The 27349-nt window shown below is 35.8% G+C and overlaps 27 non-coding genes across 27 annotated transcripts; 20 read left to right on the forward strand and 7 right to left on the reverse strand.

Moving 5' to 3' along the window:
• Nucleotides 1-347: 347 nt before the first annotated feature.
• On the forward strand, nt 348-484 carry Trnal-uaa. The gene is made up of 2 exons: nt 348-384; nt 440-484. It is a non-coding gene; the product is annotated as a tRNA-Leu (tRNA).
• Nucleotides 485-599: 115 nt separating this feature from the next.
• Nucleotides 600-671, forward strand: Trnaa-cgc. The gene has a single exon. It is a non-coding gene; the product is annotated as a tRNA-Ala (tRNA).
• Nucleotides 672-738: 67 nt separating this feature from the next.
• On the forward strand, nt 739-810 carry Trnaa-ugc. The gene has a single exon. It is a non-coding gene; the product is annotated as a tRNA-Ala (tRNA).
• A 10273-nt stretch (nt 811-11083) lies between these two features.
• Nucleotides 11084-11155, forward strand: Trnac-gca. Its single transcript has one exon. It is a non-coding gene; the product is annotated as a tRNA-Cys (tRNA).
• Nucleotides 11156-11551: 396 nt separating this feature from the next.
• Trnac-gca lies at nt 11552-11623 on the forward strand. Its single transcript has one exon. It is a non-coding gene; the product is annotated as a tRNA-Cys (tRNA).
• Nucleotides 11624-12433: 810 nt separating this feature from the next.
• On the reverse strand, nt 12434-12506 carry Trnav-uac. Its single transcript has one exon. It is a non-coding gene; the product is annotated as a tRNA-Val (tRNA).
• A 267-nt stretch (nt 12507-12773) lies between these two features.
• On the forward strand, nt 12774-12845 carry Trnac-gca. Its single transcript has one exon. It is a non-coding gene; the product is annotated as a tRNA-Cys (tRNA).
• A 396-nt stretch (nt 12846-13241) lies between these two features.
• Nucleotides 13242-13313, forward strand: Trnac-gca. The gene has a single exon. It is a non-coding gene; the product is annotated as a tRNA-Cys (tRNA).
• Nucleotides 13314-14123: 810 nt separating this feature from the next.
• Trnav-uac lies at nt 14124-14196 on the reverse strand. The gene has a single exon. It is a non-coding gene; the product is annotated as a tRNA-Val (tRNA).
• A 267-nt stretch (nt 14197-14463) lies between these two features.
• Trnac-gca lies at nt 14464-14535 on the forward strand. Its single transcript has one exon. It is a non-coding gene; the product is annotated as a tRNA-Cys (tRNA).
• A 396-nt stretch (nt 14536-14931) lies between these two features.
• Nucleotides 14932-15003, forward strand: Trnac-gca. The gene has a single exon. It is a non-coding gene; the product is annotated as a tRNA-Cys (tRNA).
• Nucleotides 15004-15813: 810 nt separating this feature from the next.
• Trnav-uac lies at nt 15814-15886 on the reverse strand. The gene has a single exon. It is a non-coding gene; the product is annotated as a tRNA-Val (tRNA).
• A 267-nt stretch (nt 15887-16153) lies between these two features.
• Trnac-gca lies at nt 16154-16225 on the forward strand. Its single transcript has one exon. It is a non-coding gene; the product is annotated as a tRNA-Cys (tRNA).
• Nucleotides 16226-16621: 396 nt separating this feature from the next.
• On the forward strand, nt 16622-16693 carry Trnac-gca. The gene has a single exon. It is a non-coding gene; the product is annotated as a tRNA-Cys (tRNA).
• An 810-nt stretch (nt 16694-17503) lies between these two features.
• Nucleotides 17504-17576, reverse strand: Trnav-uac. Its single transcript has one exon. It is a non-coding gene; the product is annotated as a tRNA-Val (tRNA).
• A 267-nt stretch (nt 17577-17843) lies between these two features.
• On the forward strand, nt 17844-17915 carry Trnac-gca. The gene has a single exon. It is a non-coding gene; the product is annotated as a tRNA-Cys (tRNA).
• Nucleotides 17916-18311: 396 nt separating this feature from the next.
• On the forward strand, nt 18312-18383 carry Trnac-gca. The gene has a single exon. It is a non-coding gene; the product is annotated as a tRNA-Cys (tRNA).
• An 810-nt stretch (nt 18384-19193) lies between these two features.
• On the reverse strand, nt 19194-19266 carry Trnav-uac. Its single transcript has one exon. It is a non-coding gene; the product is annotated as a tRNA-Val (tRNA).
• Nucleotides 19267-19533: 267 nt separating this feature from the next.
• Nucleotides 19534-19605, forward strand: Trnac-gca. Its single transcript has one exon. It is a non-coding gene; the product is annotated as a tRNA-Cys (tRNA).
• A 396-nt stretch (nt 19606-20001) lies between these two features.
• On the forward strand, nt 20002-20073 carry Trnac-gca. Its single transcript has one exon. It is a non-coding gene; the product is annotated as a tRNA-Cys (tRNA).
• A 1150-nt stretch (nt 20074-21223) lies between these two features.
• Nucleotides 21224-21295, forward strand: Trnac-gca. The gene has a single exon. It is a non-coding gene; the product is annotated as a tRNA-Cys (tRNA).
• A 396-nt stretch (nt 21296-21691) lies between these two features.
• Trnac-gca lies at nt 21692-21763 on the forward strand. Its single transcript has one exon. It is a non-coding gene; the product is annotated as a tRNA-Cys (tRNA).
• An 810-nt stretch (nt 21764-22573) lies between these two features.
• Trnav-uac lies at nt 22574-22646 on the reverse strand. The gene has a single exon. It is a non-coding gene; the product is annotated as a tRNA-Val (tRNA).
• Nucleotides 22647-25186: 2540 nt separating this feature from the next.
• Trnav-uac lies at nt 25187-25259 on the reverse strand. The gene has a single exon. It is a non-coding gene; the product is annotated as a tRNA-Val (tRNA).
• A 1558-nt stretch (nt 25260-26817) lies between these two features.
• Nucleotides 26818-26954, forward strand: Trnal-uaa. Its single transcript has 2 exons — nt 26818-26854; nt 26910-26954. It is a non-coding gene; the product is annotated as a tRNA-Leu (tRNA).
• Nucleotides 26955-27065: 111 nt separating this feature from the next.
• On the forward strand, nt 27066-27137 carry Trnaa-cgc. Its single transcript has one exon. It is a non-coding gene; the product is annotated as a tRNA-Ala (tRNA).
• A 67-nt stretch (nt 27138-27204) lies between these two features.
• Nucleotides 27205-27276, forward strand: Trnaa-ugc. The gene has a single exon. It is a non-coding gene; the product is annotated as a tRNA-Ala (tRNA).
• Nucleotides 27277-27349: the final 73 nt, after the last annotated feature.

Consider the following 27349-nt stretch of genomic DNA (forward strand, 5'->3'; position numbering starts at 1 on the left):
CACTGCACTGACAGTTGGAAGGTTAAGCAAACAAAAGCGAATTCACTGCCTAGGATTCGGCAACCAGCTAGGTAACAAGTACGCAAATTAAATTTTTAAAACAGTAATGAAAACAAATGAAACCCCGTTACGACATGTATCAAATTTTGACAGAATTATGTGCAAAATTTGGTGACGATTGGTCATTCAGGGAAGAAACGTATAAAGGATAACTAAATGGACATTAAACCCTCTGAATTTCACTACTAGCTACTACTACCCTTCCCCCCTATACCCCACACCCTATATTGTTAAGGACCTTCGTATATAAATATACCTAACCGATAAGTAGTCATTGCGTTAACAATGTCAAGATGGCCGAGTGGTTAAGGCGCCAGACTTAAGATACTAATTCAAATAATAGATTAATAGGTAATCTTGTGAAATCCGTTACTTGGCATTCTGGTCTTCGAAGAAGGCGTGGGTTCGTACCCCACTCTTGACAAAACCTTCCTTTCAAGTTTTATTCTTTTTCACTTTAAATCTTCTTCTCCATTGAAAACACAAACGTGTCACAATCGTTAACAGTCAGTCACTCAAAGCAAACGAGCATAAGTTAAGGGGTTGTAACTCAGAGGTAGAGTGCTCGCTTCGCATGTGAGAAGACCGGAGTTCAATCCTCCGCAACTCCAAGGTAGTGCAAATAATCGAGTGGTAAAAAGCAAGTATCAGAAAAATACTGGTAGTCTCGATTGCCAAGGGGTTGTAACTCAGTGGTAGAGTGTTCGCTTTGCATGCGGAAAGCCCGGAGTTCAATCTTCCGCAACTCCATACTATAATCACTTTCGGTTAAAGACATAAAGACCTTTGTTAGGTCTGCCAACAGAATGAAACCACATTCAACATTCTTACGAATATCTCGTGAAAAGTGTAAATACCCAGTGATCAAACAAGTACTTTCAAAACGATAGGGAATAATCTTTCTTATCGTTCTTTTTCTTCTACTGGTAGAAACCGGCTTTTGTCGTCCCAGCGGTATTTTCTGACGGCCATTCGGTTGTGGCACTGTCGATTAAACCTGCCATGATCCTCGAAAATTGAACAGAAAAGCATACAATTGCCATTAATTATTGATATTTTGCCCTGTCATTGTTACAATTGTGTGCTCTTCTCAATACACCTAGTTTACACCACATTGCAATATAAGTAGTTATTGCGTTGACAATGTCAAGATTGCCGAGTGGTTAAGGCGCCAGACTTAAGATTCTCATTCAAATAATAGATTAATAGGTAATCTTGTAGAATCCGTTACTTGGCATTCTGGTCTTCGAAGAAGGCGTGGGTTCGTACCCCACTCTTTACAAAACCTTCCTTTCAAGTTTTATTCTTTTTCACTTTAAATCTTCTTCTCCATTGAAAACACATACGTGTCGCAATCGTTAAAAGTCACTCAAAGCAAACGAACAAATGTTAAGGGGCTGTAACTCAGAGGTAGAGTGCTCGCTTCGCACAACATGTCCTCTCCGACTTAAGACAAGCCTTTGTCCGAATCTTTTCATGTAACAGACAAAGACATGTCTTAAGTTTTCCTTATTTTTATTACATTGCCTCCTTATATTTGTGATACATTAATTTTATCCCTTTTCAATTCACAGCATAAACGTCCAAACGTTTATATTTCCTTTCATAATTTTCTTAAAAAAAATTCTGTTTTAATGGTATGGGTGACATAAAAAATTTCAGACAAAGACATGTCTTAAGTTTTCCTTATTTTTATTACATTGCCTCCTTATATTTGTTATACATTTATTTTATCCCTTTTCAATTCACAGCATAAACGTCCAAACGTTTATATTCCCTTTCATAATTTTCTAAAAAATTTCGGTTTTAATGGTATGGGTGACATTAAAAAATTTCAGACAAAGACATGTCTTAAGTGTTTCTTATTTTTATTACATTGCCTCCTTATATTTGTTATACATTTATTTTATCCCTTTTCAATTCACAGCATAAACGTCCAAACGTTTATATTTCCTTTCATAATTTTCTAAAAAAATTTCTGTTTTAATGGTATGGGTGACATAAAAAATTTCAGACACAGCCTTATCTTAAGTCGCAGAGCATATGTTGAGGGTTGCACATTTTGAGAATTTTTTTTCTTTTTATCTCAGAATTTCTTTAAAAAACTTAAACCTTAGCGTAAAGCAATTATCAAGTTTACTTCAAGATTTGAAAAAAACATTTTTTGAAAATTCTTCCCATTTTCATTGTTGGAGCTTGGATACGCTGCTTAAAAAGTCGGTAAATTTTTAATGTGTAGATATTCACACATGGCCTCCGGCGGTAAATTTGCAGGGTAGAGGTTGTGTTATATTGACTCCGGCGGTAAATTTGCAGGATAGAGGATATTAACGTTTTGCCTCCGGCGGTAAATTAGTAGTGTAGAATTTTTCACGCATTGCTTCCGGCTGTTTTTTTTTCAATATGTATATTCTGTAATTTTACTGTTTAGTTTTGTGTAAAAATTTTTTTTTTCGCCAAATTTTGACTTGTCTGAGTCATGGCTAACAAAAGCATCCGTAAAAAAAAATTTATCCTTATAAAAAAAAAGGCTATCACATCAATCGAACCATGATTCTCTTCATTACCACGCCAGTGCTGTAACCATTATGCTATTTCAGATTAAATTTAACTATTTAAAAAATATATATTTTTTTTTGCGTCAACGCCGTGTTTTTTGCGTGAAAAATTTTCTATCACGATATATCGTCGGGACCGCACCTTGGCTGCACGTATCCATCCCCTGACACGCCGTTATTCACGATAAACGATGTAAGCGGGAGTGGGCTTGAACCACCATAATTGACATCTTAAAGCCAGAGCCATAGCCATTACACCGTCAGCTGCTAAAATTGTGTAACCTTTGCTAGATTCAATTGGCCTCCGGCGGTAAATTTGTAGGGTAGAGATGTTCACGCATTGCCTGACATAGGATATTCACGCTTGGCCTCCGGCGGTAAATTTGTAGGGTAGAGAAATCCCGCACGACCTCCGGCGGTAAATTCGCAGTGTAGAGCGACATAGCCTCCGGCGGTATCCTTGTAAGATAGATGTGATGACGTATTGCCTCCGGTGGTAAGCTCGACCAATCACAGCGTGCGTTCACACCTACGGACAAACAAACAGACAGAAACACAAACAAACTCCTCCCCATTTTAGCCCTTTGCGCTTTATAGACAAGGGACTAAGATAGAAAAGCAAGCTTATCAGCTCGCCGCGAAGGGATAGTCGTAAGCCAGTTAAAAACTGTCTTAAATGACAAATTCAGGGCCTATTGTTAATTCGGACTTATTCACAATTCACACTTTTCTTCACAGACTTTTTGGTCTTAAAACGGTATTTTTCTGTCACAGTTCAATATCCTTGCGTTTAGTTATTTACGTCAAGTTATTTACGTTTAGTTTGCTTAACTCTTATTTTCCAATTTTTACACATAAAGTTCAATAATTGAATTTAAAAATAACTATCTTTTAGTCAAATAACTGCAAAACATAAATGCAAATCTGGTTGTTGCGTCATGGTTGGGACATTACAGATTGCGTCATCACGGCGATGCTATGGACATCTGGTGGTGATTTATTTTAACCTAAAGTAAGAAAGTTGTAGTCGCCACCGCCAGATGTCACTAGTCATTAAGCTGTTATTTTAGCAGTTTTTCATTAATTACGGGAGAACTAATTAAGCAAATGAAATTATTTTTGTTCTGGTCGCACCGCATATTTTTTGTGTAATTTTTAAGAACAAAAAGTCCGAAATCTGTCGTAAAACACCCGAGCTATGGAGCGTTACATACATACATACATACAGACAAAGTGACATGGCTTTTTTTTTCTGCGTATGCGATTATTAGCTTCGCCCTTCGGGCTCGCAATTATATATAGCGCTACTAAGCGAAAGGTAAACGCGAAGATTACATATGTGCGATATATTTTATATCCAGCCAGATTTATTTTAGATATATTTTATTTATGAGAAAATTTATGAATGCTGAAAGTTGTTTTAGATATATATATTCGTTTTAGATTTAGCGCTATATATTAAGCGCGCATGGCGCTAAAAAATAAATTGAAATTATCTTTCGCGCGATGATCTAAATGACGCGCAATTAATTCCATCATATTATAAAAGAGCGATATAAGCGCTAAAATAAATATTTAGCGCTACATATCATACAAACATAACGCGCATCGCAATCAAGTCAATTGCTCTCACAATTTATTTGTACTTAACTTGCGAACGAAGCGCTAAATTCGTAAATTTACGAAACGCACAAGCGCTGAAATAAATAGTTTGCGCTAATAAACGCGCATTGTATCAAATATTATTATGGGCGCGACAAGAAAAACGATTGCGGTGACTTGTCGGACGAGTACCGAACGCTTGTCCGTTATTTTAGTGCTTATCACGGATCCGGCCATCCATTATTTTAGCGCTAAGTGCCGCCCGTCTGCTCAGTGAACAAAAAAAAAACAAAGTCAAATATTTCGCGCTAGATCTATATTGCTATCTAAGCGAGCATGGCGCTAATAACGATTAATTTTTCCTTAACTTTTGAGGGATGCGATAAATTAATCGCAATCAAGTTTAATATAGTATAATTTATGAAACGAAGATAAACCGCTATAATAAATCTTTAGCTCTAAAAATTACGAAGTCAAATAGGCTAATTCATGCTAGATCTAGTGCTATGTAAGCGCGAATTGTGCTAATGTTTTTTTGATTAACTTGCGCACGTTGCGCTAAATTTATTCTAATTTATTTCATCCTATTATTTATGAAACGCGCAAGCACTGAAATAAATATTTAACGCTGCTTACCGCGCATCATAATCAAGTAAGCTAAATTTAACTGTCGCACTTCTGGCAAATTTCCGGCTGAAATAAATTGCGCCAAATTTTGAGCATCACACGTTACTTTATCGCTAAGCGTCGCCTGTCCACTCTTTCAGAAGCTCACTCCATGAAAATAATTACGTTAAATATTTCGCGCTAGATTTCTCGCTAATAAGCGTGCATGACGCTTATGATTTAATTAAGATTAACTTACGCACAATTTGCTATTTATTGTTATTTATTATTCTTCGCCATGAATTTTATCATAATATTAAAGAAAAAATTCAATTCTATTAAAAAAATTAATTCATATAGCTACTTAACGCGCATCGAATTAAAGTAAATACAACGGAAGCACATCCCGCAAAGTTTGGGCTGAAATTTATTGCGGTAATATTTCGCCGTTTTATTCCGGGATTGCAGTACTGCCCCTTTGCGACTACATGAACCACATGTGTGTCGTTGCAAGCAAGCGGTAGTCTCACTAGTCTGGCCAGCACGGAATTTAAGGGTAAAATATTATTTTTAGCACTTGCTCGTTTCTTAAATTTTATGATGATATTTATCGTGCGCTATTTAGCTTATCACAAGCAAGTTATCCAGATCATTAGTGCAATGCGCGCTTATGAGCTAGATCTAGCACGATATTTTTGAATTAATTATTTGCGCGGAGTGAGCCGCCTAAAACAGTATAGACAGGTGATTCTTCGCTCAGAAACGGACATTAGCGCTAAAAAAGTCAAATCATTCGTGCTAGATCTAGCGCTATGTCGCTGTCCGCTATTTCAGGCTGCTGGCAAAGCGGAAATAACAGCATACACTTTTAAACGCGTAGTAGGCTTCTAATAATTTACTTGTGCTTCACTATAGCACGCGATGCCGGATGCGCTATACTTTATCGAAAATCCATTTCGTCAGATTTATTACGAAACGCGAAAGCGATTAAATAAATATGTTATTGCGCTACCTAACGCGCATCGCACTAAAATTTATTAAACAGGCGAGACAAGGAAAACGATTGTGGCGACAGCGGTCAGACGAGTAGCACACGCACCCGTCCGTTATTTAAGCGTAATCGTCGCCCATCCCGTTCTTGGCGGCTCACTGCACGAAAAATAACGAAGTCAATTATTTCGAGCAAGAATTAGGGCTATCTTTCTTAGCGCTCATGGCGCTAATGATTTATTTGTGCTTAACTTTTGCGGGATGCGCTAGACGTAGCGCTATCAAGTTCATTATATAATTTACGAAACCCGGATATCCAGGTAAAAAAATATTTAGCGCGAAATATAGATTAGTCAAATATTTCGCGCTAGATCTAGACTGGATCTTGCGCGATGTAAGCTCGCATTGCGCTTGTCATTTACTTGTGATAAACTTGTGCACGATAAGCAAAATTTAGCGCGGTTATTTTCATTATTTTATTAGCGAAACGCGCAAGCGCTAAATTAAATATTCTGCGCTACTTAAGGCTAACGCACATCGCATTTAAGTAAATTCAACAAGCGCGCTTCTCGCAAATTTTGGTTTTAAATTATAATTTGTTTTATTTATTGAGTAGCGAGGTCTCTCGGCCGTAAAGAAAAGCCGTCAACGACGGGTAGCCGATCAACCGGGACAGATCGACCGTCGTGAAACCCATAATCGGACTAATCTGTGTACGTGTCGTCGCCAGCAAGTGAATTTTATGGTTAAAATATTAGCGGGATAAATTTCATATGAAAATTGATGAGAGAGCTCGTTTAGTGTGATGCGCGTTAAGTAGCGCACAAAATTTGTTTAATCGCGCGTAAGTTATTAAGAAGAAAAAAATTAGCGCAAGCGCTAAAATGGCGAACCGGCCCGCAATAATCGCTAAAAATAGACATGCGCGTGACTGTACATTTCTATACAGGCCAATAGATCAAATTACAGGCGCTCTTTTAGCCTATGTGTATGAGTCTGCAAGATGCGCAAAATTTAGCGCCATTAATTTCAAGCCAAAATTTACGAGAAGTGCGCCCGTTCATTTTACTTAAATGCGATGTGCGTTAAGTGGCGCTAAGCGTTTCGTAAATTATATGTGAAATGTATTGCACAGAATTTAGCGCATCGCGCGTGCGTTAATCTCAATTAAATCATTTTCGACAAGCGCGCTTACATAGCGCTAGATCTAGCACGAAATATTTGACTTATCGATTTTTCGCTGAAAATATTTATTTTAGCTGGTTCTCCTCGTTTCGTAAATGCTATCAATGAACTTAATTGCGCTACGTTTAGCGCAATTCACAAAAGTTAAACAAAATGCAATCATTATCGCCACGCACGCTTAGATTTGTGCTAGATCTAGCACAAAATATTCAACGAAACTGTTTATTGCTGTGCGAGCCGCTTAAAACAGATGACGGATTTCGCTTAGCGCTAAAATAACGGACGGACCCGCAATAAGCACTAAAATAATGAACGATCGTGCGCTACTCGTCTGCCCCGCGACCGCAATCGTATTCGTTGTCGCGTCCGTTTAATTCAATCGTGCGTGAATATCTTATGTCAGGCAATGCTTGAACATCTCTACCCTACAAATTTACCGCCGGAGGCCAATTGAATCTAGCAAAGGTTACACATTCACAGCAGCTGACGGTGTGGTGGCTATGGCTCTGGTTTTAAGATGTCAAGTATGGTGGTTCAAGCCCACTCCCGCCTACATCAATTATCGTGAATAACGGCGTTTCAGGGGATGGGTAAGCGCAGCCAAGATGTGGTACCGACGATATATCGTAATAGAAAATTTTTCACGTAAAAAACACGGCGTTGACGCAAAACAATATATATATTTTTTAAATGATAATATATGAAATCTGTAATAGCATAATGGTTATAGCACCGGCTTAGTATTAAAGAGTTTGATGGTTCAATTTCAGTTATGGTCTTACTTTTTATAAGGATAAATTTTTTTTTACGGATGCTTTTGTTAGCCATGACTCAGACAAGTCAAAATTTCGCGAAAAAAAAATTTTTACACAAAACTAAACAGTAAAATTAAAGAATATACATATTGAAAAAAAAAACAGCCGGAAGCAATGCGTGAAAAATTCTACACTACTAATTTACCGCCGGAGGCAAAGCGTTAATATCCTCTATCCTGCAAATTTACCGCCGGAGTCAATATAACAAAACCTCTACCCTGCAAATTTTACCGCCGGAGGCCATTTGTGAATATCTACACATTAAAAATTTACCGACTTTTTAAGCAGCGTATCCAAGCTCCAACAATGAAAATGGGAAGAATTTTCAAAAAATGTTTTTTTCAAATCTTGAAGTAAACTTGATAATTGCTTTACGCTAAGGTTTAAGTTTTTTAAAGAAATGCTAAGATAAAAAGAAAAAAAAATTCTCAAAATGTGCAACCCTCAACATGCTCTGCGACTTAAGATAAGGCTGTGTCTGAAATTTTTTATGTAACCCATACCATTGAAACAGAAATTTTTTTATAAAATTATGAAAGGGAATATAAACATTTGGACGTTTATGCTGTGAATTGAAAAGAGAAAAAATAAATGTATAACAAATATAAGGAGGCAGTGTAATAAAAATAAGAAAAACTTAAGACATGGCTTTGTCTGAATTTTTTTATGTCCCCCATACCATTAAAACAGAATTTTTTTTATAAAATTATGAAAGGGAATATAAACGTTTAGACGTTTATGCTGTGAATTGAAAAGGGATAAAATAAATTTATAACAAATATAAGGAGGCAATGTAATAAAAATAAGGAAAACTTAAGACATGTCTTTGTCTGAAATTTTTTATGTCACCCATACCATTAAAACAGAATTTTTTTAATAAAATTATGAAAGGGAATATAAACGTTTGGACGTTTATACTGTGAATTGAAAAGGGATAAAATAAATGTATAACAAATATAAGGAGGCAATGTAATAAAAATAAGGAAAACTTAAGACATGTCTTTGTCTGTTACATGAAAAGTTTCAGACAAAGCCTTGTCTTAAGTCGGAGAGGACATGTTGGCTTCGCATGTGAGAAGACTGGAGATCAATCCTCCGCAACTCCAAGCTTTTGCAAATAATCGAGTGTTAAAAAGCAAGTATCAGGAACATACTGGTAGTCTCGATTGTCAAGGGGTTGTAACTCAGTGGTAGAGTGATCGCTTTGCATGCGAAAAGCTTGGAGTTCAATCATCCGCAACTCCATACTATAATCACTTTCATTTTGATAAAAGGACCATTGTCAGGTCTGGCAACAGAATGAAACTACATTCCAAATTCCTACGAATATCTCGTGAAAAGTGTAAATACCCAGTGATCAAACAAGTACCTTGCAAAACGATAGGGCATAATCTTTCTTATCGTTCTTTTTCTTCTACTGGTAGAAATCGGCTTTTGTCGTGCCAGCGGTATTTTCTGACGGCCATTCGGTTGTGGCACTGTCGATTAAACCTGCAATGATCCTCTAAAATTGAACAGAAAAGCATATAATTGCCATTAATTATTGATATTTTTCCCTGTCATTGTTACAATTGTGTGCTCTTCTCAATACACCTAGTTTACGCCACATTGCAATACAAGATTCCTTCGGTAATATCCTTCGGTAATTTTTTTAAACGTTAAAGAGACAGAAAATAAAGGTTATGGTAGATTAATACATACTTTAACGTTTGGAAAATTCTGTTTCCCTTTATTCTCTTACATAATTGATTCTTTATAACTAATTGACTAATAATCTGTTAATATTATGAGTGGTGCGACTTAGGTGTGGCGGAGGCTTTTGCCCGCCACCCCACGTCGCACTTCATGTTTAGATTAAGTTTTAGCAACATTTATTACTATAGTAACATGGAATTGGAAAAATTATTAGTTACATATTAACTATAAAGAAATGGATGTGCTCTTATAGCAGTTAGATTAAACCACCGCTGAAAAAATCTTAATTCAGGCATATAACCTAAGTGTTTTACGACCGGTTCCAAAATCGATACCGATGGTAGCGTCGCTAGCGATATTACCATAGCTTTACTTCGTCTTTCGTTACATTGTTTGGTGTACACACCAACCTGACCACGTTTTCCCTTAAATCTTATGTCAATGTTGGTCTCAGGGTTAGCAACCCGGGCTGCCACTCGTATGCTTCGGGGTTCGAATCTCGATCAAGCCATTTAGGAAATTTAAATGTGTAACTTTTGAAAAATTACACTCAACAAGCAATCCAACACTCAACCGCACCAAATCCATGGACCCCACTTTTTTTCCCATTCCGCTATGGACGCTAGGAACGCGAGGGAGAGTAATAAAAAATGGCGACTAGGCTGGGTGGGAAACTGGTCAAAATTACACTTTACTAGATTGGGAATAACTCGGTCAATCTAATTCGGAATGTAAATTTCTTTTGGATTGGTATTAAGGGATGGCCAAGCAAACTTTTGGTTGAATTTGTTTCTTTTTTAAAGGTTAGCATTTACCCAAAAAGCGATGCCAAAAACCCCCTAAAATTGTTAAAATTTGAAAAAACTCAAACTTTAACATTAAATATCTCTCGAACGGCAGGGAATATTTAAATTCTGCAAAAACAGGTGAATCCGAACTAAAAAACTGGATATGCCTGAATTATTTCAGATTTCTTGGTCCCATAGCGGAATGGGGAAAAAAGTGGGGTCCATGGATTTGGTGCGGTTGAGTGGTGGATTGCTTATTAAAAAACTTTCGGAGGTAAATGGAAGTGGAAGATCGGTGGTAACTCTTCACGACCGCTAAAAGATCTTGATGACTGTGGAGAGGACAAGGGAAGAAGAGAGAGATGACCCAGAGCTTTAAAATGAGTATGATCAAACATTTTTAAAATGTTCCTCAACTTCTTGGTTGATGACTAACTGTTAAAAAAAAGGGGAATAGAAATTTTACTTGATCAAAAAATTTATTAAAACCAAGATCATCATGTACAAATGTGCGACATGTATCAAATTTTGACAGAATCACGTACAAAATTTGGTGACGATTGGTCATTCAGGGAAGAAACGTATAAAGGATAACTAAATGGACATTAAACCCTCTGAAATTCACTACTAGCTACTACTACCCTACCCCCTATACCCCACACCCTATATTGTTAAGGACCTTCGTATATTAATATACCTCAGGGATAAATCGATATTTCAGAGTCAGTTACTCTTAATTAAAATAGGGGAATAATACAAATACGCGGTAAAATGTAAAAATATCGGGGGTATAGCTCAGTGGAAGAGCATTCGACTGCAGATCGAAATGTCCCCGGTTCAACCCCGGATGCCCCCTATTAAGTTGAATCTAATACAGGGAATGAACTATTATTGGGTTTATTCAGTTAAATTGTTTCATTGTTGTGTTTATTGAATTTGAAAATCAGCTCACTAAAAATATTTCTACATATCAGCCTGACTTTTGAAAGTTTGAAAGAAATTCTCATCAGCTTATGGAAACTGATCTGCGTTAAAGCTGTTCAAGAAGTATTATTTAATAACACACAGTTTCTTCACTCAAATAACTGAAATATCTGACGTGGCTTCCTGTTCAATAGAAACTCAATTATTAACCAAATGATTCTTTGTTTGCGCATCCTGTGTGAAACAAAAATTAAAAGATAAGGTTTTTTTCGCAAAATTAATACCTTATAATCCAGAATGTTGAAGGTAAACTCATACAAACATTTATGGGGGTATAGCTCAGTGGTAGAGCATTCGACTGCAGATCGAAATGTCCCCAGTTCAAACCTGGGTGCCCCCTTATAGAACGGATGTTCATCATTGAGATGTTTTAAAATGAAATAACTTGCGGTTTTCTGCATGCTTACCTGTTTATATGGAAACTTTTGTATCATTTATTTAAAGATTTACATCAAACATATAGTGACAAAACAATAATCACACCATAGAATTATCACTGTATCAGTAGCAGATTTGCGCACAATATAGAAAGAACCTGCCAGGTACGATTATCTCAGCGAAAAATGTAAAACCCCGGTCGTGTGTACAATTGCAATTAATACTTAAGAGTCTCATGCTGTTCCGACTGAGCTAGCCAGGCTCATACAAATCAACGTTGTAATCCAATACTATCTAATATGTCATGGTAAAATGCACTTGGATTATCGCTCGCACTATGGTGAAAACTACATCGGTGGTTATTAGGATTTACTGCTAACATACACATAAGTGATATTCCTATATTTTATCTTTTTACTTTGTATGTAATGAGTGCTAGGATGATAGACTGCATAGTTTTAAAATTATCTCTAGTGATGTAACATTACCATTTTGCAGTAATCAAGTCAAAACTTCAGCGGTTATTGTTGCGTTAAAAAAGCGCCAGTTTTGACTGTTTTTCGTTGGGATGACACCAAACGGATAGCCAAATAAATAAAACTTGGTAGTGGCACCCTTTTAAGTGTACAGACTAGCTAGTTAGCGTGTAAGATTCCTACCGCTCTTCTTCCATTACACATTTTACATAGCAGTACACAAGTCCAGATATTGGCTATTATCGAGAAAGTACAAAAGGAAATGAAATTCCATATTCGGATTAAAGTTGTAAAATTGTTTCCACCCAGGATCGAACTGAGGACCTTCAGCGTGTAAAGCCGACGTGATAACCACTACACTATTAAAACGTCAGTTTCACAAAGATGGCAAAAAATTTATTTCGCCAAAATCACCATAACATGTTTATGTACCCCAAATATATAATAAGGATATAGCTGACTTGACCTGAAAGCCACACGATGATAAAATAGGCATCAATTATCGACATTTCGTTTCGGGAAATATCAGAGAAAAGAAATCTAATTTTTAAAAAATATCAATCTATATTTCAGAGTCAGAAACTCTTAATTAAAATGGAGGAATAATACAAATACGCGGTAAAATGTAAAAATGTCGGGGGTATAGCTCAGTGGAAGAGCATTCGACTGCAGATCGAAATGTCCCCGGTTCAACCCCGGATGCCCCCTATTAAGTTGAATCTAATACAGGGAATGAACTATTATTGGGTTTATTCAGTTAAATTGTTTCATTGTTGTGTTTACTGAATTTGAAAATCAGCTCACTAAAAATATTTCTACATATCAGCCTGACTTTTGAAAGTTTGAAAGAAATTCTCATCAGCTTATGGAAACTGATCTGCGTTAAAGCTGTTCAAGAAGTATTATTTAATAACACACAGTTTCTTCACTCAAATAACTGAAATATCTGACGTGGCTTCCTGTTCAATAGAAACTCAATTATTAACCAAATGATTCTTTGTTTGCGCATCCTGTGTGAAACAAAAATTAAAAGATAAGGTTTTTTTCGCAAAATTAATACCTTATAATCCAGAATGTCGAAGGTAAACTCATACAAACATTTATGGGGGTATAGCTCAGTGGTAGAGCATTCGACTGCAGATCGAAATGTCCCCAGTTCAAACCTGGATGCCCCCTTATAGAACGGATGTTCATCATTGAGATGTTTTAAAATGAAATAACTTGCGGTTTTCTGCATGCTTACCTGTTTATATGGAAACTTTTGTATCATTTATTTAAAGATTTACATCAAACATATAGTGACAAAACAATAATCACACCATAGAATTATCACTGTATCAGTAGCAGATTTGCGCACAATATAGAAAGAACCTGCCAGGTACGATTATCTCAGCGAAAAATGTAAAACCCCGGTCGTGTGTACAATTGCAATTAATACTTAAGAGTCTCATGCTGTTCCGACTGAGGTAGCCAGGCTCATACAAATCAACGTTGTAATCCAATACTATCTAATATGTCATGGTAAAATGCACTTGGATTATCGCTCGCACTATGGTGAAAACTACATCGGTGGTTATTAGGATTTACTGCTAACATACACATAAGTGATATTCCTATATTTTATCTTTTTACTTTGTATGTAATGAGTGCTAGGATGATAGACTGCATAGTTTTAAAATTATCTCTAGTGATGTAACATTACCATTTTGCAGTAATCAAGTCAAAACTTCAGCGGTTATTGTTGCGTTAAAAAAGCGCCAGTTTTGACTGTTTTTCGTTGGGATGACACCAAACGGATAGCCAAACAAATAAAACTTGGTAGTGGCACCCTTTTAAGTGTACAGACTAGCTAGTTAGCGTGTAAGATTCCTATCGCTCTTCTTCCATTACACATTTTACATAGCAGTACACAAGTCCAGATATTGGCTGTTATCGAGAAAGTACAAAAGGAAATGAAATTCCATATTCGGATTAAAGTTGTAAAATTGTTTCCACCCAGGATCGAACTGAGGACCTTCAGCGTGTAAAGCCGACGTGATAACCACTACACTATTAAAACGTTAGTTTCACAAAGATGGCAAACAATTTATTTCGCCAAAATCACCATAACATGTTTATGTCCCCCAAATATATAATAAGGATATAGCTGACTTGACCTGAAAGCCACACGATGATAAAATAGGCATCAATTATCGACATTTCGTTTCGGGAAATATCAGAGAAAAGAAATCTAATTTTTAAAAAATATCAATCTATATTTCAGAGTCAGAAACTCTTAATTAAAATGGAGGAATAATACAAATACGCGGTAAAATGTAAAAATGTCGGGGGTATAGCTCAGTGGAAGAGCATTCGACTGCAGATCGAAATGTCCCCGGTTCAACCCCGGATGCCCCCTATTAAGTTGAATTTAATACAGGGAATGAACTATTATTGGGTTTATTCAGTTAAATTGTTTCATTGTTGTGTTTATTGAATTTGAAAATCAGCTCACTAAAAATATTTCTACATATCAGCCTGACTTTTGAAAGTTTGAAAGAAATTCTCATCAGCTTATGGAAACTGATCTGCGTTAAAGCTGTTCAAGAAGTATTATTTAATAACACACAGTTTCTTCACTCAAATAACTGAAATATCTGACGTGGCTTCCTGTTCAATAGAAACTCAATTATTAACCAAATGATTCTTTGTTTGCGCATCCTGTGTGAAACAAAAATTAAAAGATAAGGTTTTTTTCGCAAAATTAATACCTTATAATCCAGAATGTCGAAGGTAAACTCATACAAACATTTATGGGGGTATAGCTCAGTGGTAGAGCATTCGACTGCAGATCGAAATGTCCCCAGTTCAAACCTGGATGCCCCCTTATAGAACGGATGTTCATCATTGAGATGTTTTAAAATGAAATAACTTGCGGTTTTCTGCATGCTTACCTGTTTATATGGAAACTTTTGTATCATTTATTTAAAGATTTACATCAAACATATAGTGACAAAACAATAATCACACCATAGAATTATCACTGTATCAGTAGCAGATTTGCGCACAATATAGAAAGAACCTGCCAGGTACGATTATCTCAGCGAAAAATGTAAAACCCCGGTCGTGTGTACAATTGCAATTAATACTTAAGAGTCTCATGCTGTTCCGACTGAGGTAGCCAGGCTCATACAAATCAACGTTGTAATCCAATACTATCTAATATGTCATGGTAAAATGCACTTGGATTATCGCTCGCACTATGGTGAAAACTACATCGGTGGTTATTAGGATTTACTGCTAACATACACATAAGTGATATTCCTATATTTTATCTTTTTACTTTGTATGTAATGAGTGCTAGGATGATAGACTGCATAGTTTTAAAATTATCTCTAGTGATGTAACATTACCATTTTGCAGTAATCAAGTCAAAACTTCAGCGGTTATTGTTGCGTTAAAAAAGCGCCAGTTTTGACTGTTTTTCGTTGGGATGACACCAAACGGATAGCCAAACAAATAAAACTTGGTAGTGGCACCCTTTTAAGTGTACAGACTAGCTAGTTAGCGTGTAAGATTCCTATCGCTCTTCTTCCATTACACATTTTACATAGCAGTACACAAGTCCAGATATTGGCTGTTATCGAGAAAGTACAAAAGGAAATGAAATTCCATATTCGGATTAAAGTTGTAAAATTGTTTCCACCCAGGATCGAACTGAGGACCTTCAGCGTGTAAAGCCGACGTGATAACCACTACACTATTAAAACGTTAGTTTCACAAAGATGGCAAACAATTTATTTCGCCAAAATCACCATAACATGTTTATGTCCCCCAAATATATAATAAGGATATAGCTGACTTGACCTGAAAGCCACACGATGATAAAATAGGCATCAATTATCGACATTTCGTTTCGGGAAATATCAGAGAAAAGAAATCTAATTTTTAAAAAATATCAATCTATATTTCAGAGTCAGAAACTCTTAATTAAAATGGAGGAATAATACAAATACGCGGTAAAATGTAAAAATGTCGGGGGTATAGCTCAGTGGAAGAGCATTCGACTGCAGATCGAAATGTCCCCGGTTCAACCCCGGATGCCCCCTATTAAGTTGAATTTAATACAGGGAATGAACTATTATTGGGTTTATTCAGTTAAATTGTTTCATTGTTGTGTTTATTGAATTTGAAAATCAGCTCACTAAAAATATTTCTACATATCAGCCTGACTTTTGAAAGTTTGAAAGAAATTCTCATCAGCTTATGGAAACTGATCTGCGTTAAAGCTGTTCAAGAAGTATTATTTAATAACACACAGTTTCTTCACTCAAATAACTGAAATATCTGACGTGGCTTCCTGTTCAATAGAAACTCAATTATTAACCAAATGATTCTTTGTTTGCGCATCCTGTGTGAAACAAAAATTAAAAGATAAGGTTTTTTTCGCAAAATTAATACCTTATAATCCAGAATGTCGAAGGTAAACTCATACAAACATTTATGGGGGTATAGCTCAGTGGTAGAGCATTCGACTGCAGATCGAAATGTCCCCAGTTCAAACCTGGATGCCCCCTTATAGAACGGATGTTCATCATTGAGATGTTTTAAAATGAAATAACTTGCGGTTTTCTGCATGCTTACCTGTTTATATGGAAACTTTTGTATCATTTATTTAAAGATTTACATCAAACATATAGTGACAAAACAATAATCACACCATAGAATTATCACTGTATCAGTAGCAGATTTGCGCACAATATAGAAAGAACCTGCCAGGTACGATTATCTCAGCGAAAAATGTAAAACCCCGGTCGTGTGTACAATTGCAATTAATACTTAAGAGTCTCATGCTGTTCCGACTGAGGTAGCCAGGCTCATACAAATCAACGTTGTAATCCAATACTATCTAATATGTCATGGTAAAATGCACTTGGATTATCGCTCGCACTATGGTGAAAACTACATCGGTGGTTATTAGGATTTACTGCTAACATACACATAAGTGATATTCCTATATTTTATCTTTTTACTTTGTATGTAATGAGTGCTAGGATGATAGACTGCATAGTTTTAAAATTATCTCTAGTGATGTAACATTACCATTTTGCAGTAATCAAGTCAAAACTTCAGCGGTTATTGTTGCGTTAAAAAAGCGCCAGTTTTGACTGTTTTTCGTTGGGATGACACCAAACGGATAGCCAAACAAATAAAACTTGGTAGTGGCACCCTTTTAAGTGTACAGACTAGCTAGTTAGCGTGTAAGATTCCTATCGCTCTTCTTCCATTACACATTTTACATAGCAGTACACAAGTCCAGATATTGGCTGTTATCGAGAAAGTACAAAAGGAAATGAAATTCCATATTCGGATTAAAGTTGTAAAATTGTTTCCACCCAGGATCGAACTGAGGACCTTCAGCGTGTAAAGCCGACGTGATAACCACTACACTATTAAAACGTTAGTTTCACAAAGATGGCAAACAATTTATTTCGCCAAAATCACCATAACATGTTTATGTCCCCCAAATATATAATAAGGATATAGCTGACTTGACCTGAAAGCCACACGATGATAAAATAGGCATCAATTATCGACATTTCGTTTCGGGAAATATCAGAGAAAAGAAATCTAATTTTTAAAAAATATCAATCTATATTTCAGAGTCAGAAACTCTTAATTAAAATGGAGGAATAATACAAATACGCGGTAAAATGTAAAAATGTCGGGGGTATAGCTCAGTGGAAGAGCATTCGACTGCAGATCGAAATGTCCCCGGTTCAACCCCGGATGCCCCCTATTAAGTTGAATCTAATACAGGGAATGAACTATTATTGGGTTTATTCAGTTAAATTGTTTCATTGTTGTGTTTATTGAATTTGAAAATCAGCTCACTAAAAATATTTCTACATATCAGCCTGACTTTTGAAAGTTTGAAAGAAATTCTCATCAGCTTATGGAAACTGATCTGCGTTAAAGCTGTTCAAGAAGTATTATTTAATAACACACAGTTTCTTCACTCAAATAACTGAAATATCTGACGTGGCTTCCTGTTCAATAGAAACTCAATTATTAACCAAATGATTCTTTGTTTGCGCATCCTGTGTGAAACAAAAATTAAAAGATAAGGTTTTTTTCGCAAAATTAATACCTTATAATCCAGAATGTCGAAGGTAAACTCATACAAACATTTATGGGGGTATAGCTCAGTGGTAGAGCATTCGACTGCAGATCGAAATGTCCCCAGTTCAAACCTGGGTGCCCCCTTATAGAACGGATGTTCATCATTGAGATGTTTTAAAATGAAATAACTTGCGGTTTTCTGCATGCTTACCTGTTTATATGGAAACTTTTGTATCATTTATTTAAAGATTTACATCAAACATATAGTGACAAAACAATAATCACACCATAGAATTATCACTGTATCAGTAGCAGATTTGCGCACAATATAGAAAGAACCTGCCAGGTACGATTATCTCAGCGAAAAATGTAAAACCCCGGTCGTGTGTACAATTGCAATTAATACTTAAGAGTCTCATGCTGTTCCGACTGAGCTAGCCAGGCTCATACAAATCAACGTTGTAATCCAATACTATCTAATATGTCATGGTAAAATGCACTTGGATTATCGCTCGCACTATGGTGAAAACTACATCGGTGGTTATTAGGATTTACTGCTAACATACACATAAGTGATATTCCTATATTTTATCTTTTTACTTTGTATGTAATGAGTGCTAGGATGATAGACTGCATAGTTTTAAAATTATCTCTAGTGATGTAACATTACCATTTTGCAGTAATCAAGTCAAAACTTCAGCGGTTATTGTTGCGTTAAAAAAGCGCCAGTTTTGACTGTTTTTCGTTGGGATGACACCAAACGGATAGCCAAACAAATAAAACTTGGTAGTGGCACCCTTTTAAGTGTACAGACTAGCTAGTTAGCGTGTAAGATTCCTACCGCTCTTCTTCCATTACACATTTTACATAGCAGTACACAAGTCCAGATATTGGCTATTATCGAGAAAGTACAAAAGGAAATGAAATTCCATATTCGGATTAAAGTTGTAAAATTGTTTCCACCCAGGATCGAACTGAGGACCTTCAGCGTGTAAAGCCGACGTGATAACCACTACACTATTAAAACGTCAGTTTCACAAAGATGGCAAAAAATTTATTTCGCCAAAATCACCATAACATGTTTATGTCCCCCAAATATATAATAAGGATATAGCTGACTTGACCTGAAAGCCACACGATGATAAAATAGGCATCAATTATCGACATTTCGTTTCGGGAAATATCAGAGAAAAGAAATCTAATTTTTAAAAAATATCAATCTATATTTCAGAGTCAGAAACTCTTAATTAAAATGGAGGAATAATACAAATACGCGGTAAAATGTAAAAATGTCGGGGGTATAGCTCAGTGGAAGAGCATTCGACTGCAGATCGAAATGTCCCCGGTTCAACCCCGGATGCCCCCTATTAAGTTGAATCTAATACAGGGAATGAACTATTATTGGGTTTATTCAGTTAAATTGTTTCATTGTTGTGTTTATTGAATTTGAAAATCAGCTCACTAAAAATATTTCTACATATCAGCCTGACTTTTGAAAGTTTGAAAGAAATTCTCATCAGCTTATGGAAACTGATCTGCGTTAAAGCTGTTCAAGAAGTATTATTTAATAACACACAGTTTCTTCACTCAAATAACTGAAATATCTGACGTGGCTTCCTGTTCAATAGAAACTCAATTATTAACCAAATGATTCTTTGTTTGCGCATCCTGTGTGAAACAAAAATTAAAAGATAAGGTTTTTTTCGCAAAATTAATACCTTATAATCCAGAATGTCGAAGGTAAACTCATACAAACATTTATGGGGGTATAGCTCAGTGGTAGAGCATTCGACTGCAGATCGAAATGTCCCCAGTTCAAACCTGGGTGCCCCCTTATAGAACGGATGTTCATCATTGAGATGTTTTAAAATGAAATAACTTGCGGTTTTCTGCATGCTTACCTGTTTATATGGAAACTTTTGTATCATTTATTTAAAGATTTACATCAAACATATAGTGACAAAACAATAATCACACCATAGAATTATCACTGTATCAGTAGCAGATTTGCGCACAATATAGAAAGAACCTGCCAGGTACGATTATCTCAGCGAAAAATGTAAAACCCCGGTCGTGTGTACAATTGCAATTAATACTTAAGAGTCTCATGCTGTTCCGACTGAGCTAGCCAGGCTCATACAAATCAACGTTGTAATCCAATACTATCTAATATGTCATGGTAAAATGCACTTGGATTATCGCTCGCACTATGGTGAAAACTACATCGGTGGTTATTAGGATTTACTGCTAACATACACATAAGTGATATTCCTATATTTTATCTTTTTACTTTGTATGTAATGAGTGCTAGGATGATAGACTGCATAGTTTTAAAATTATCTCTAGTGATGTAACATTACCATTTTGCAGTAATCAAGTCAAAACTTCAGCGGTTATTGTTGCGTTAAAAAAGCGCCAGTTTTGACTGTTTTTCGTTGGGATGACACCAAACGGATAGCCAAACAAATAAAACTTGGTAGTGGCACCCTTTTAAGTGTACAGACTAGCTAGTTAGCGTGTAAGATTCCTACCGCTCTTCTTCCATTACACATTTTACATAGCAGTACACAAGTCCAGATATTGGCTATTATCGAGAAAGTACAAAAGGAAATGAAATTCCATATTCGGATTAAAGTTGTAAAATTGTTTCCACCCAGGATCGAACTGAGGACCTTCAGCGTGTAAAGCCGACGTGATAACCACTACACTATTAAAATGTCAGTTTTACAAAGATGGCAAACAATTTATTTCGCCAAAATCACCATAACATGTTTATGTCCCCCAAATATATAATAAGGATATAGCTGACTTGACCTGAAAGCCACACGATGATAAAATAGGCATCAATTATCGACATTTCGTTTCGGGAAATATCAGAGAAAAGAAATCTAATTTTTAAAAAATATCAATCTATATTTCAGAGTCAGAAACTCTTAATTAAAATGGAGGAATAATACAAATACGCGGTAAAATGTAAAAATGTCGGGGGTATAGCTCAGTGGAAGAGCATTCGACTGCAGATCGAAATGTCCCCGGTTCAACCCCGGATGCCCCCTATTAAGTTGAATCTAATAGAGGGAATGAACTATTATTGGGTTTATTCAGTTAAATTGTTTCATTGTTGTGTTTATTGAATTTGAAAATCAGCTCACTAAAAATATTTCTACATATCAGCCTGACTTTTGAAAGTTTGAAAGAAATTCTCATCAGCTTATGGAAACTGATCTGCGTTAAAGCTGTTCAAGAAGTATTATTTAATAACACACAGTTTCTTCACTCAAATAACTGAAATATCTGACGTGGCTTCCTGTTCAATAGAAACTCAATTATTAACCAAATGATTCTTTGTTTGCGCATCCTGTGTGAAACAAAAATTAAAAGATAAGGTTTTTTTCGCAAAATTAATACCTTATAATCCAGAATGTCGAAGGTAAACTCATACAAACATTTATGGGGGTATAGCTCAGTGGTAGAGCATTCGACTGCAGATCGAAATGTCCTTAGTTCAAACCTGGGTGCCCCCTTATAGAACGGATGTTCATCATTGAGATGTTTTAAAATGAAATAACTTGCGGTTTTCTGCATGCTTACCTGTTTATATGGAAACTTTTGTATCATTTATTTAAAGATTTACATCAAACATATAGTGACAAAACAATAATCACACCATAGAATTATCACTGTATCAGTAGCAGATTTGCGCACAATATAGAAAGAACCTGCCAGGTACGATAATCTTAGCGAAAAATGTAAAACCCCGGTCGTGTGTACAATTGCAATTAATACTTAAGAGTCTCATGCTGTTCCGACTGAGCTAGCCAGGCTCATAAAAATCAACGTTGTAATCCAATACTATCTATTATGTCATGGTAAAATGCACTTGGATTATCGCTCGCACTATGGTGATAACTACATCGGTGGTTATGAGGATTTACTGCTAAGATACACATAAGTGATATTCCTATATTTTATCTTTTTACTTTGTATGTAATGAGTGCTAGGATGATAGACTGCATAGTTGTAAAATTATCTCTAGTGATGTAACATTACCATTTTGCAGTAATCAATTCAAAACTTCAGCGGTGATTGTTGCGTTAAAAAAGCGCCAGTTTTGACTGCTTTTCGTTGGGATGACACCAGACGGATAGCCAAACAAATACAACTTGGTAGTGGCACCCTTTTAAGTGTACAGACTAGCTAGTTAGCGTGTAAGATTCCTACCGCTCTTCTTCCATTACACATTTTACATAGCAGTACACAAGTCCAGATATTGGCTATTATCGAGAAAGTACAAAAGGAAATGCAATTTCATACTCGGATTAAAGTTGTCAAATTGTTTCCACCCAGGATCGAACTGAGGACCTTCAGCGTGTAAAACCAACGTGATAACCACTACACTATGGAAACGTCAATTTCTGAAATATGGCCAAAAATTTATTTCGCCAAAATCACCATAACATGTTTATGTCCCCCAAATATATAATAAGGATATAGCTGACTTGACCTGAAAGCCACACGATGAAAAAATAGGCATCAATTATCGACATTTCGTTTCGTGAAATATCAGAGAAAAGAAATCTACCTGCAAATATACGCTTACCTGGTTATATGGAAACTTTTGTATCATTTATTTAAATATTTATTTCAAATATATAGTGACAAAACAATAATCACACCATAGAATTATTACTGTATCTGTAGCAGATTTGCGCACAATATAGAAAGAACCTGCCAGGTACGATAATCTTAGCGAAAAATGTAAAACCCCGGTCGTGTGTACAATTGCAATTAATACTTAAGAGTCTCATGCTGTTCCGACTGAGCTAGCCAGGCTCATAAAAATCAACGTTGTAATCCAATACTATCTATTATGTCATGGTAAAATGCACTTGGATTATCGCTCGCACTATCCCAGCTAGCAGAGTATATTTCCCAAATATTGCTTAAATATTATATTCCTACAATTGAGATGTTGGTAAAATAATTTTTTTAAACATTTTTCCAATATATTTTTGCACCCAAATTTGTTGGCTCACAATATTTTTTCAACTTGTTTTACTTATTTTACTTTTATTGGTGAAATAACAGTTTTACTTTTACTTTTAAAATTTTGACGGAAATTTGGTTGTCGTGTTTATGGTTTTTTAGTCCAGCGAGGAATATTTATTCATCTTCATCTTGTTATTAGACAATTTTGACTGTTTTGTTTTTGGTCTTGAGTGGGTTTGAACCATCACACCTTGAATCACTAATCCAACGCTATAACCACTACACCAACAGCGATAGTATAATTGTTTTTCGACTTGAGGCACTAAAAGTTTTTAGCTTCTAGAAGCCACGTAAACAAGGGTTAAGAGGGGATTCCCTATAGGGGTTTGTCCCGACAGGCAATAGACAGATCCAGAGGATCTCGCCAAGGATGTCCCTACGGCCAAAAAAGGGATAAGTCTAGTCCCGTAATGGTAAAATATTCTTTTCCGAGAATATTCTTCGGTCGATAACCCACATATTGGTATAATTTTAGATTATTACTTTGCTGCGTCAAGGTGGCTGTTAAATTGTTTTGTTGTTTTCCCAATGAATGACTTTTATGAAAGATGAATAAATCAATATTACTTTTTGTTATTTTCCCAATAACGGACCATTAAAAAAGTAATAAATCCTTTTTTTATGAAAAAGCTATAGTCTTTTACATTTAACATGCGTTCAAAGTCCCAAATGTTTTATATCGTATTCAATTCGTTAGTTCTGCATACAATTGCCTAAATGAACAATCCAATTGTCTTAAAATCCAAATCTTGCACAAGTCTTGAACAACTAACTTACGTACTTCGAATTTAAAACTCTACCTTCAGGCTATCGTGATATAATTTATCTTAAACGTTAAGGAGATGAAATGTTAAAACTGATATTACTATATATCCATATAGGTAATTCTATGGAGGTTGGTTCAAACCCACTTTCAGCAAACAAATGACTTATGAAACAAATAGTCTCAATAATCATAAATTCCTACACTGATGTAATTAAATCGATTTTGCTCACGCTGGGCTATAACCATGACAATGTGTAAGTATGCACTATCCATCTGGTCACATCGGGACTTTTTAATCATCCCCGTTGCTGGTGTAGTGGTTATAGCATTGAATTGGTGACTCAAAAGATGATGGTTCAAACCCACTCTCGGCTTAAAAGGCAGCACCTAACCAATCGTTTAGGATTTTGAACGTGTGGTAAATGTTAAAGACTATAGCTTTTTCATAGAAAACGATGTATTCCTTATCTAATTATCCGTTATTGGGAAAATAAAAAAAAAATATATATTAATTTATTCTTTTTTGATAATAGTCATTTATTGGGAAAATAACAAAAAAATTTAACAGCCACCTTGTCGCAACAAAGTAATAATATAATATTATACCAATATGTGGGTTATCAATCGAAGAATATTGTCGGAAAAAAATATTTTACCAATAAAGACATGCTAGCTGGGATGGTGATAACTACATCGGTGGTTATGAGGATTTACTGCTAAGATACACATAAGTGATATTCCTATATTTTATCTTTTTACTTTGTATGTAATGAGTGCTAGGATGATAGACTGCATAATGACGGAAACGGAGGATAGTTGTAAAATTATCTCTAGTGATGTAACATTACCATTTTGCAGTAATCAATTCAAAACTTCAGCGTTTATTGTTGCGTTAAAAAAGCGCCAGTTTTGACTGCTTTTCGTTGGGATGACACCAGACGGATAGCCAAACAAATACAACTTGGTAGTGGCACCCTTTTAAGTGTACAGACTAGCTAGTTAGCGTGTAAGATTCCTACCGCTCTTCTTCCATTACACATTTTACATAGCAGTACACAAGTCCAGATATTGGCTATTATCGAGAAAGTACAAAAGGAAATGCAATTCCATACTCGGATTAAAGTTGTCAAATTGTTTCCACCCAGGATCGAACTGAGGACCTTCAGCGTGTAAAGCCAACGTGATAACCACTACACTATGGAAACGTCAATTTCTGAAATATGGCCAAAAATTTATTTCGCCAAAATCACCATAACATGTTTATGTCCCCCAAATATATAATAAGGATATAGCTGACTTGACCTGAAAGCCACACGATGAAAAAATAGGCATCAATTATCGACATTTCGTTTCGTGAAATATCAGAGAAAACAAATATAATTTTTAAAAAATACAAGATTCCTTCGGTAATATCCTTCGGTAATTTTTTTAAACGTTAAAGAGACAGAAAATGAAGGTTATGGTAGATTAATACATACTATAACGTTTGGAAAATTCTCTTTCCCTTTATTCTCTTTCATAATTGATTCTTTATAACTAATTGACTAATAATCTGTTAATATTATGAGTGGTGCGACTTAGGAGTGACGGAGGCTTCGCCCCGCCACCCCACGTCGTTTAGATTAAGTTTTAGCAACATTTATTACTATAGTAACATGGAATTGGAAAAATTATTAGTTACATATTAACTATAAAGAATTGGATGTGCTCTTATAGCAGTTAGATTAAACCACCGCTGAAAAAATATTAATTCAGGCATATAACCTAAGTGTTTTACGACCGGTTCCAAAATCGATACTGATGGTAGCGTCGCTAGCGATATTACCATAGCTTTACTTCGTCTTTCGTTACATTGTTTGGTGTACACACCAACCTGACCACGCTTTCCCTTAAACCTTGTGTCAATGTTGGTAAAATGGTTAGCAACCCGGGCTGCCACTCGTATGGTTCGGGGTCCGAAACTCGATCAAGCCTTTTGTAACTTTTGAAAAATTACACTTAAAAAACTTTTGGAGGTAAATGGAAGTGGAAGATCGGTGGTAACTCTTCACCACCGCCGAAAGATCTTGATGACTGTGGAGAGGACAAGGGAAGAAGAGAGAGATGACCCAGAGCTTCAAAATTTGTATGATCAAACATTTTTAAAATGTTCTTCAACTTCTTAGTTGATGACTAACTGTTAAAAAAAAGGGGAATAGAAATTTTACTTGATCAAAAAATTTATTAAAATCAAGATCATCATTTATTAAAAACAGTTAACAAAAAGAGGCAATAATAAGAACAATAAAGACGAAATCGAACAAGAACAATAAAAATCAAATCAAATATCATCAAAATATCAATATCATATCATCAAAACTTGAATTGCTAGGGAAGATTCAAACTTTTTTTCTTTTTGTTAACACTGCTGAGCACTCACTGCACTGACAGTTGGAAGGTTAAGCAAACAAAAGCGAATTCACTGCCTAGGATTCGGCAACCAGCTAGGTAACAAGTACGCAAATTAAATTTTTAAAACAGTAATGAAAACAAATGAAACCCCGTTACGACATGTATCAAATTTTGACAGAATTATGTACAAAATTTGGTGACGATTGGTCATTCAGGGAAGAAACGTATAAAGGATAACTAAATGGACATTAAACCCTCTGAATTTCACTACTAGCTACTACTACCCTTCCCCCCTATACCCCACACCCTATATTGTTAAGGACCTTCGTATATAAATATAACTAAGCGATAAGTAGTCATTGCGTTAACAATGTCAAGATGGCCGAGTGGTTAAGGCGCCAGACTTAAGATACTAATTCAAATAATAGATTAATAGGTAATCTTGTGAAATCCGTTACTTGGCATTCTGGTCTTCAAAGAAGGCGTGGGTTCGTACCCCACTCTTGACAAAATCTTCCTTTCAAGTTTTATTCTTTTTCACTTTAAATCTTCTTCTCCATTGAAAACACAAACGTGTCACAATCGTTAACAGTCACTCAAAGAAAACGAGCAAAAGTTAAGGGGTTGTAACTCAGAGGTAGAGTGCTCGCTTCGCATGTGAGAAGACCGGAGTTCAATCCTCCGCAACTCCAAGGTAGTGCAAATAATCGAGTGGTAAAAAGCAAGTATCAGAAAAATACTGGTAGTCTTGATTGCCAAGGGGTTGTAACTCAGTGGTAGAGTGTTCGCTTTGCATGCGAAAAGCCCGGAGTTCGATCCTCCGCAACTCCATACTATAATCACTTTGATTTTGAAAAAAAAGACCATTGTTAGGTCTGCCAACAGAATGAAACTACATTCCACA

The sequence above is a fragment of the Daphnia pulicaria genome, chromosome 2, assembly GCF_021234035.1.
Source record: "Daphnia pulicaria isolate SC F1-1A chromosome 2, SC_F0-13Bv2, whole genome shotgun sequence".
NCBI classification, from domain to species: domain Eukaryota; kingdom Metazoa; phylum Arthropoda; class Branchiopoda; order Diplostraca; family Daphniidae; genus Daphnia; species Daphnia pulicaria.